Consider the following 9,212-nt stretch of genomic DNA (forward strand, 5'->3'; position numbering starts at 1 on the left):
TCATGAGTTCTGGGTGTCCTGGTGATTCTTGGGCACAGCCATGGATCTCAGCTTCTTCATGACCCGGGGAATGATGGGGCGGCCAGCCCAGCAGCCGTGGGTCCCACAGGTCCTCCGGGGACAGCACCTTGGTGGGCCTGTGGCCCGGCAGGTACCTCTTGAGGTGGCACTTATCGGGCCACATGGCCTCAATCCCATTGGCCCAGTTGACCACCATCGCCTGGTGATAGGCCGAGGTCAGTCGGGGAAACTCCACCACCAATTCCCAAAAAAGGCCCCCATATAGTAAAAGTTGCCCTGGTCCCTGGGGATGTGCGTCTGGGAATGTGGCCAGCACTCGTAGCTAAAGTCCTCATGGGCTGCCCAGTAGAAACCGAGGTGTGGGGTGCCAAAGGGGGGGGCAGGATCTCCATGCCCACATGGTCCAAGAACTTCATTCCCGCATCCACGTCCACGCACACCAGGTCTTCCATGTCACAGAGGAAGCGCTGCTCGCAGAAGCGGCTGATCATCGCTCTGTGCCGCATGGACACATCCTGCCAGAGTAGGACGCCGCGGACCTCGACGACCACCACCCTCTGGCCCTCCCAGAGTGGCACACGGGGCACAGCAACCAGCTGGTCATTGAAGACGTAGTAAGTGACGCTGTGTCCACCATGAGGACCACCACCATCCGGCCCACCGGGAGGGGCACACAGGGCCCGGCAGCCGGCTGATTGGTAAAAACCTAGTGGGTGACCCCATGCCCCACCATGAAGTGCTTCTTTGCCATCTGTAGGAACAGCTCCAGGAAGACCATGTATCCACAGGGGCAGTGGACAGGGCAGGAAGAGGGTCACTGCCAGAGGCTGGCAGCAGGACACCAGAGTTGGGGGCCATGGACATGTGCACCTTCTTCAAGGGGGCAGACCCTGGGCTGCTTTAAACAACAGCCATCACCTCACCTTCCTGAGGGAATCTGCCAGCAGGACCTCCCTAATGTCTGTTCCCAGAGATGGGGGCCATCAGCAGCCTGACTTCCAAAGGGGAGCCTGAGGCTTCGGAGGCTGGAAACCCATGCAGCCCCACAGTCAGCATGCTGGAGCCAGGAACACTCCCCCTGTGCTGAGCTCCTGGGCAAACCCTGCAGATGCCCTCCCCTGGCCGCCTCTCCCCCACAGATCCCATCCCCACCTTCCAGGAAGGAAGCACCTTTGTGCACAGCCCTCATTTCTATGTCTTACAAAGTGGCTAGAATCAGCAGGGCCGGCCACCCGTCCCACTTTGCTTTGAGTGGGCTGCCGCTGGCCCCACAGACCTGTCTCCACTTCCTGTACGGTCCTCCCTGGAAGGCTGCTGGGCATCTTGCTGACAAGGTGCTCAGTAAGCCACTGGTATTCCTAGGAGGGGTCATCCTCAAACTCTGCCACATCAGGAATCAGGTCCAGCCCGTGGACAGGGAAGGCAAAAGACGACACCAGGAAGAAGAGGGGGCTTGCTTAGGCCCCAGGCTTGAATCCAAGGGTGTGAGCTTCCAGGTCCAGTCTACATCTTCCCGGCCCCAAAAGGTTGGAATTCTTGTCCAACCACGTCCCATGGCTGGTCCCCCTTTAAGGGTACTACCTGCTCCCCCCTGTGAGGACAGCAGCTCCCCCATTATAGGCAATTGTGGTGAGCCCCTCTGAGACTGATGTTTTTGCGTAGGTGCTAAGGCTACTTCCCTGTGCCTGCCCCATACCCAGCAGGTTAGTAAATCGTTCACACAGCGAAGGCCGGTACGCCTTGTTCCCCAATGGGGGAACAAGCCAGATATGAAGCAGGGGGTAGAAGAGTGATCCTGGCAGAGGGCAGAGCAAAAGCAAAGGCTTGTAGTCAGGCCCAGGGTACATGTGGGATGACCACACACTTGGGTGGCCCACAGAAGAGGGGGGCATGGTGGAAGAGGTGAGGCTGGAGAGGACGGGCGGGGGGGGGAGCAGACCACAGAGAGGCCCAAAGGTTATGTTCTGCAAATATCACTCTAGTTACAGAGGAGAATGGGTTCTGTGCAGCAGAGGACAGGGAGAACCTAACTCTAAACCTAATCCCTAACTCCTAACCCTAACCCTAACCCTAACCCAACCCACTATTACCAACCCCACAAAATCAGCAAAATACATTCCTGTACCTTTGTTAAAGAGATGTAAGAAGCCAGATCAGAAGAATTGCAAAACCAAGAGCTCATAAATAGACTGTGTACCCTAAGCAAGTGAGTCTGCACAAACACCTCAAAGGTTATTCAATAGAGTGAAACAAGCAATGTTATACAGCACAATGAATTTTTAATAAATCATGTGGTCATATTAATTGATGCAGAAAATGTTCTAACCAAAGTCCAACGTCTGTTGCTGATATAAATATTCATGAAAGCAGGAATAAGGAGTAATTTTCTCATTAAATCTCTAGCAAACACCATGCTTAAGTCTGAAGATGGACAGCTCTACTCTGAAATCAGGAACAAGGACAGGTTGCTGGTTTTCACCTGTTGCTCAATGTTGGACTGAACGTTCTACCCAGAAGGATAAGCCAAGAAAGAAGGCATCCACATGTGAAAGTTAACACTAGAACTCTGTCTATTCAGAGACTAGGGATGACATCATCTTATATAGAGCTTCCTAAAGAAACAACAAAAAATGATTACAGCCAGTTACGTAATTCAGCAAAGTTACAGGAAAAAATATCAATACCCAAAATCTCTCTTATTTGTATACACTAGCAATGAATCATCCAAAAAGGAATTTAAGAAAACAATTCCATTTTAGGGAACATCAAAATTAACCAAATATTTAGGAATAGATGTCATCAAGATGCACATCTTGTACACTGAAAGTTACAAAACATTGCTGAAAGAAAGTAAAGGAAACCTAAATAATTCTGAAGACACCCCATGGTGATGAAAAGACATACTATTAATAAGATGGCAGTAGAACACAAGGCGATGTGGAAATTCAATGTGTTCCCAAGAAAATTCACAAAGGCTTTGGGGAAGAAATGCACAAGCTAATCCTAACAGTCATATGGAATTTCAAGGGACCACAAGATAGCCAGAACAACCTTGAAAAAGATAATCAAAGGTGAAAGGTCATACTTCCAAAGTTCAAATCTAATAAAAATTCAACAGTAAAGAAAACGTTGTGATACTGTCGTAAAGGTATGCATTCACCCTGAAGCAAATAATACATTATGTTAAATAATTGAATTAAAAAAAATTTTAAATAAATAAAATAATAATTTTTATTGTTCTTCATACCCTTTTAAAAAGGTATGAATACAGATCAGTGGGATTTAAGTGAGACCAGAAATAAACCCCTTCTTCTATGGTCCACTGAATTTTGACCATGGTGGACAACACTACATTGGGGGACAATTGGTTATCCATGTGCAGAGGAATGAAACTGGACCCTTACCTCATACCACATAGAAACGTTAGCTCAAAATAAGTAAAGGCTTAAATATAAGGGGTAAAATTATAAACTCTAGAAGAAATAAATGGGGATAAATCTTCATAACCTTGGATTTAGCAATGCTTTTAGCTTTGACACCAAAGCATAAGAAAAGAAAGAAAAAATAGATAAAATAATATCCTCAAAATTAAAAATCTTTTCAGCACGCCCGGCTGGCTCGGTCAGTTAATCATCTAACTTAACTTTGGCTCAGATCATGATCTCAGGGTCATGATATCAAGCCCCATGTCAGGCTCCACAATGAGCGTAGGGCCTGCTTGAGAGTCTCTCTCCCTCTCCCTCTGCCCCCGACCGCTTGCACACTCTCTCTCCCTCACTATTAAAACAAATGTTGGAAAAAATTAAAAATCTTGGTACATCAGAAGTGACTATCCTGAAAGTGAAAAGACAGCCCCCAGAAGGAAATATTTGTACATTATGTATCAAGTAAGAGTCTGTTGTCCAGAATATGTAAAGAGCTTTTACAACTCCTCAACAAAAAGACAACCTAATTTTAAAATAGACAAAGGACTTGGATAGACCCTTCTCCAGAGAAATCATGGGGAGTTGGGAGTTTAATGCACACAGAGTCTCCCTCAGGGAGCCTGAACATGTTCTGGAGAATGAAGTACAACCGTGGGAACTCAGCTAAGGCCAGAGCATTGTGTACCTGAAATGTTTTAGGTGGTAAAGGTTATTTATGTTTAATAAATAGTGAAGTGAAATTAATTGACTATTAATATTGACTAATTAAATTGACTATTGACTAATAAATAGTCACAGCGAAAAAGTGTATGAAGGACTGATGCATGTCACCACATGGATGGACACTGAAAACAGCCCAAGTGACAGAAGCCAGACAGAAAATACCACTCAGGTTAGAGCCGTCTGTAAATGGCTCGAAATCCATCCTTAAATCCTTAAATCCATCAGGGTTGTGCGAATAAGGGAAAGTCTCCGGAGCAGTTCCAGAAAAAGAAAACTGGATCTGAATGGAAAAGGACATTTTGGAGGTGGGGCAGGTGGTGGCAGTGGAAGTGGGTCTGTGGTCTGGGTTATAATGTGGAAGCTGTAATGATTTCCTCATTTACGGGTATGTGGTGGTTCCGCGGGACAGTGTCCCTCTTTGGAGTAAAACGCCCTGAAGCACCCCGCGTGAAGTGGTAAATGTGGTAAGGAGACAACAGCTGGGGGTCTGAGTGTGGAGATAAAGCGTATTTGCGCTGCGGTGACAGGTTGACCGCACTCTGAAATCATCGCAGAGTCCATTACTCTTCAAACAACCACGTCAGCACCAGGTCACAGAAGCAGAGACGGCATCAAACTGTGATGGAGGCCGAGCCCTCCCAGATCCGGTTCCCCCGCTGTGGAGAAGCCACTCGCCCTTGAAGGAGGCCACATGGTAGCAAGAGACTCGTGGGAGGATTAAATCAGCAGCCCTGTGTCTTGGGTGCAGTAGAAGAAGTGGGATCTGGAATTCCCATTTTCCACAACCCTCCCCCAAAACCTGGTTAGAACTGTGAAAATGCAAGAAGGGCACCTCAGGAAAGTGGACTGGGGACGCCAGCAGGGGAGGCCGGAGCGGGGAGCCCACCACTCAGGGTCAGTGACGGGAACGACTGTCAGTTACAGACCCAGGGTCGGAAGCCTCCACAGGAGACACCCATCAGTCACAGGCCCCAAAGGGGAAGACGCAGGTTTCCTCTCCTCCAAGAACTCCACGCTCCCTGCAGCTCTGCGGGGGCGAGCCGCCGTCACCCCGAAGCCTGCTTCTCTCCGGCGGACTTCCCTTCGGAACAGCGCTCCCAGCTTCCTCCTCCTTCTCCACGACATACTGTTCCTCTCCTTCCTTTCTTGTCCGCGATGTGGCCGGAGCTGGCTTGTCCCGGATGGCAAGTCTCTGCTCTTCCCAAATAAACCCATTTTGCTGGTAAAACGACCGGCACTTTCAGTTTAAGGTTAACAGAACGAATAAATTCGATAAGTTGGCAAGGAGCAAAACCAATAGACAAAAATCCGTTGCATTTCTATGTGCTCATAACAAATCATCAGAACGAGAAACACTGAGAACAGGCTCCTTCACACCTGCATCGAGAAGAACCACACACCTAGGAGTACATGTCCCCAGGAGCTGACACACCTGTTCTCTGACCCCGTGAGACACTGACCGCAGACGTCGAGGGAGACACGCCGGGAAGACACCCTGCGCTCAGGGAAGAGCGGACGCTGCGAACATGTCTACTCTCCCCCAGCCGTCCGCAGAGTCCCCGCCGTCGCTACGGACCTCCAGCGGGGTCTTCGCAGACACGGAACCCACAACCCTGACGCGGGTGTGGACGCGGGGAGGAGCCGGCGGGGCCGAGGCGGCGGGAGCAGGAGCACAGCGGCGGGCGGGCGCTCCCTGACCGCAGACCGGGGGAGCAGCCCCAGGAACCGACTCCGGGTGCGCGTGAACACGGACGCACGGACCCCCCAGAGCGGATCCAAGGCCAGAGAGGGGAGCCCCGACAGCCCCGCGCACGGCACCCCGGGGACCCCACGTCACCGCACACAGAGCCACGGACACCCCACGGTCTGCGCACCCGCCCTTCCTCCGCTGAGTCCTGTGAGCTCGGGCCCCCTCAGCGGTCCCCGCTCAGACGGCTTCTCCTCACCTTCTCCTCCCGCGGCGGGGCCTGAGGAGGCCGGGCTCCTGTCAGCGTGGACGCGGCCCCACGGCCCCCAGAAGCCTCCACATCAGGTTCTGAGGAGGTCCGGTTCCTGTCAGCGTGGACGCGGCCCCACGGCCCCCAGAAGCCTCCAGAGCAGGTCCTGAGGAGGCCTGGCTTCTATCCTTGCGGACATCGTCCCGTGTCCTCTAGAAGCCTCCACAGCGAGTCCTGAGGAGGACGGGCTCCTGTCAGCGTGGACGCGCCCCACGACCCCCAGAAGCCTCCACCTCAGGTTCTGAGGAGGTCCGCCCCTGTCACGGCGGCTGCGCAGGCCAGGCTCTGGGCTCCGGGCGAGAGCTGGGGTCGTGCGCCCTCTGCAGGCGGGGGAGGCAGTGCAGGACAAGGTGAGCTCCCCGTTCAATGGAAGCACCTGCTCGCTCCCTGGGTCCAGCTGAAGCCAATAAATTCTGAAAATTCAAGCTGAATGTAACCCAATATACCCCCAACTTCTCAAAAAATAGCTAAGAAACAATTAATTGGAAACAATACGGAATGACAACAGTCCCTGACTCAAACAGTGCCCTGGCCCTGACTGAACATGATTCCGACCCAAACTTGATCTCAAGCCTGGTCCTGACCCCAGCCCAAGACCCTAACCCTAGCCCCCAAACCCGAACAATGTTCACGATAATCACAAGGTAGAAACCATGCAAATGTCCATCCATGGTGAATGCATAAACAAAGTGTGGTCAAGGGTTTGGGTCTGGGTTCAGGTTCAGGTTTAGGTCAGAGTTCTAGATCAAGGTTTGGGTTTAGGATCAGGGTGAGGGTGAGGGTTTTGGGTGAGGGTGAGGTTAATGGTTAGGATTAGAGCTTAGGGCTTTAGGCTTATGATTTATGGTTTAAGACTTAGGGATTAGGGGATAAAGTTTAAGGTCATATTTGGGTTTGGGTTCTTGCTGGGGTTTCGGTTCAGGGTTCATGACTCAGAGTTCTGGTTCAGGGTTTGGGTTCATGGTTCAGGGCTTGGATTCAGGGCTTGGGTTCAGAGTTTGGGTGTGGGGTTCAATTTCAGGTTTGAGATTCAGGGTTCCAGTTTGGGGCTTAGGGTCACGTTAGCTTTTAGGGTTAAAGTCAAGGGTTAGAGTTAGGTTTAAGGATCACACGTGTTCTTTAGTGGTCATCATGGACACAAAATTTCTATCTGAAGTTTCTAAATCTGAAATATATTTAGTCTGGGTGTCAGGAGGTTGTTCAGAATTTAGGGTCACAGTAACTGCCTACCAACAGCATTCTGATCCTAGAGTCTCCCAGTCACCCAGAAGCTGCTTTTTTCTTGGTTCAAACATACCCTTTGCACAGAAGGGTGAGCTGCTGCTAAATCTGGGATGATTTCACAATGGCAGGGGTGTGAAACCAAATATTGTGGAAATGTTCATGGAAAATGAAACAGGAGACATAATTTGTCGACTCCTGATTCTTCCACAAAACAAAGACCAAGTTCCCAATAGAGTCTGATAATGTTCCCTAGGAAGGACTATGGTACTCATTACCGGTACCACAAAAAAGGCCCCCTCCCCTGGTTTAAACTAAGAATCACAGGAGGATACTTCCTATTTTGTTGTCAAAAATACAATTTTATTCTTTGGATATTCCAGTGTACAATTTGTAGAGGCATTGCCAACATTTTTCGTTCTCCAACTCTCATCCACACACGGGTAAAATGCAACAACTTTGTAATGCACTGCTCATTGGGGTACCAAGAAGAAAGTGGGCTATTAAAAGTAATAAATCTATATCTATTATTAAACTCAGAAAAAGCACTCTTTACGGGCACTTAATGAGGATCCCTATCCATAAGACCTCACATCTCATGATATGGAACCCAACCATAAAAATCATCAATAACAATAGCCTGCCGAACACTGTAACCCCCCTGCCAATTCCCTATGGGATTGTAATACACACTCCAACCGCTACAGACAACGTCAACAGCAGAACAGGACTTGTCCACCCCCGGGGGACCAACTATTACAGTGACCTAAAAAAATCCCACTCCCTCGGCATCACCATTCCGGACTTCCAGCTCCAATACAAAGCTGTCATCATCAAGACAGTACGGTATTGGCACAAACCAGACACACAGATCAATGGAACAGAATAGAGAGCCCAGAAATGGACTCTCGACTCTATGGTCAACTCATCTTTGATAAAGCGGGAAAGAACATCCAATGGAAAAAAGACAGTCTCTTCAACAAATGGTGTTGGGAAAATTGGACAGCCACATGCAGAAGAATGAAACTGGACCATTTCCTTACACCACACACAAAAATAGACTCCAAATTGTTGGAAGACAGAAACGTGAGACAGGAGTCCATCAAAATCCTAAAGGGGAACACAGGCAGCAACTTCTTCGACCTCAGCTGCAGCAAGTTCTTCCTAGAAATATCGCCAAAGTCAAGGGAAGCAAGGGCAAAAATGAACTATTGGAATTTCATCAAGATAAAAAGCTTTTGCACAGCCAAAGAAACAGTCCACAGGGTGCCTGGGTGGATCAGATGGTTAAGCATCTGCCTTCAGCTCAGGTCATGATCCCAGACTCCTGGGATCGGGTCCCGCATCAGGCTCCCTGCTCCTTGGGAGCCTGCTTCTCCCTCTAGCTCTCTCTCTGTCTCTGTCTCTCATGAATAAAGAAATTTAAAAAAAAAGAAACAGTCCACAAAACCAAAAGACAACCGCCAGGATGGGAGAAAATATTTGCAAATGACATATCAGATAAAGGGCTAGTATACAAAATCTATAAAGAACTTATCAAACTCAACACCCAAAGAACAAATATTCCAATCAAGAAATGGGCAGAAGACATGAACAGACATTTATCCAAAGAAGACATCCAAATGGCCAACAGACACATGAAAAAGTGTTCAACATCACCGGCATCAGGGAAATCCAAATCAAAACCTCAATGAGATACCACCTCACACCAGTCAGAATGGCTAAAATTAAGAAGTCAGGAAATGACAGATGTTGGCGGGGATGCGGAGAAAGGGGAACCCTCCTACACTGTCGGTCGGAATGCAAGCAGGTGCAACCCCTCTGG

General features: G+C 49.3%; 1 pseudogene; it reads right to left on the minus strand.

The window, feature by feature from the left end:
- LOC112814568 (histo-blood group ABO system transferase-like) lies at nucleotides 1–799 on the minus strand (annotated as a pseudogene).
- Nucleotides 800–9,212: the final 8,413 nt, after the last annotated feature.

The sequence above is a fragment of the Callorhinus ursinus genome, unplaced genomic scaffold, assembly GCF_003265705.2.
Source record: "Callorhinus ursinus isolate GAN/ISIS: 27379988/994484 unplaced genomic scaffold, GSC_fseal_2.0 scaffold223, whole genome shotgun sequence".
Classification (NCBI taxonomy): domain Eukaryota; kingdom Metazoa; phylum Chordata; class Mammalia; order Carnivora; family Otariidae; genus Callorhinus; species Callorhinus ursinus.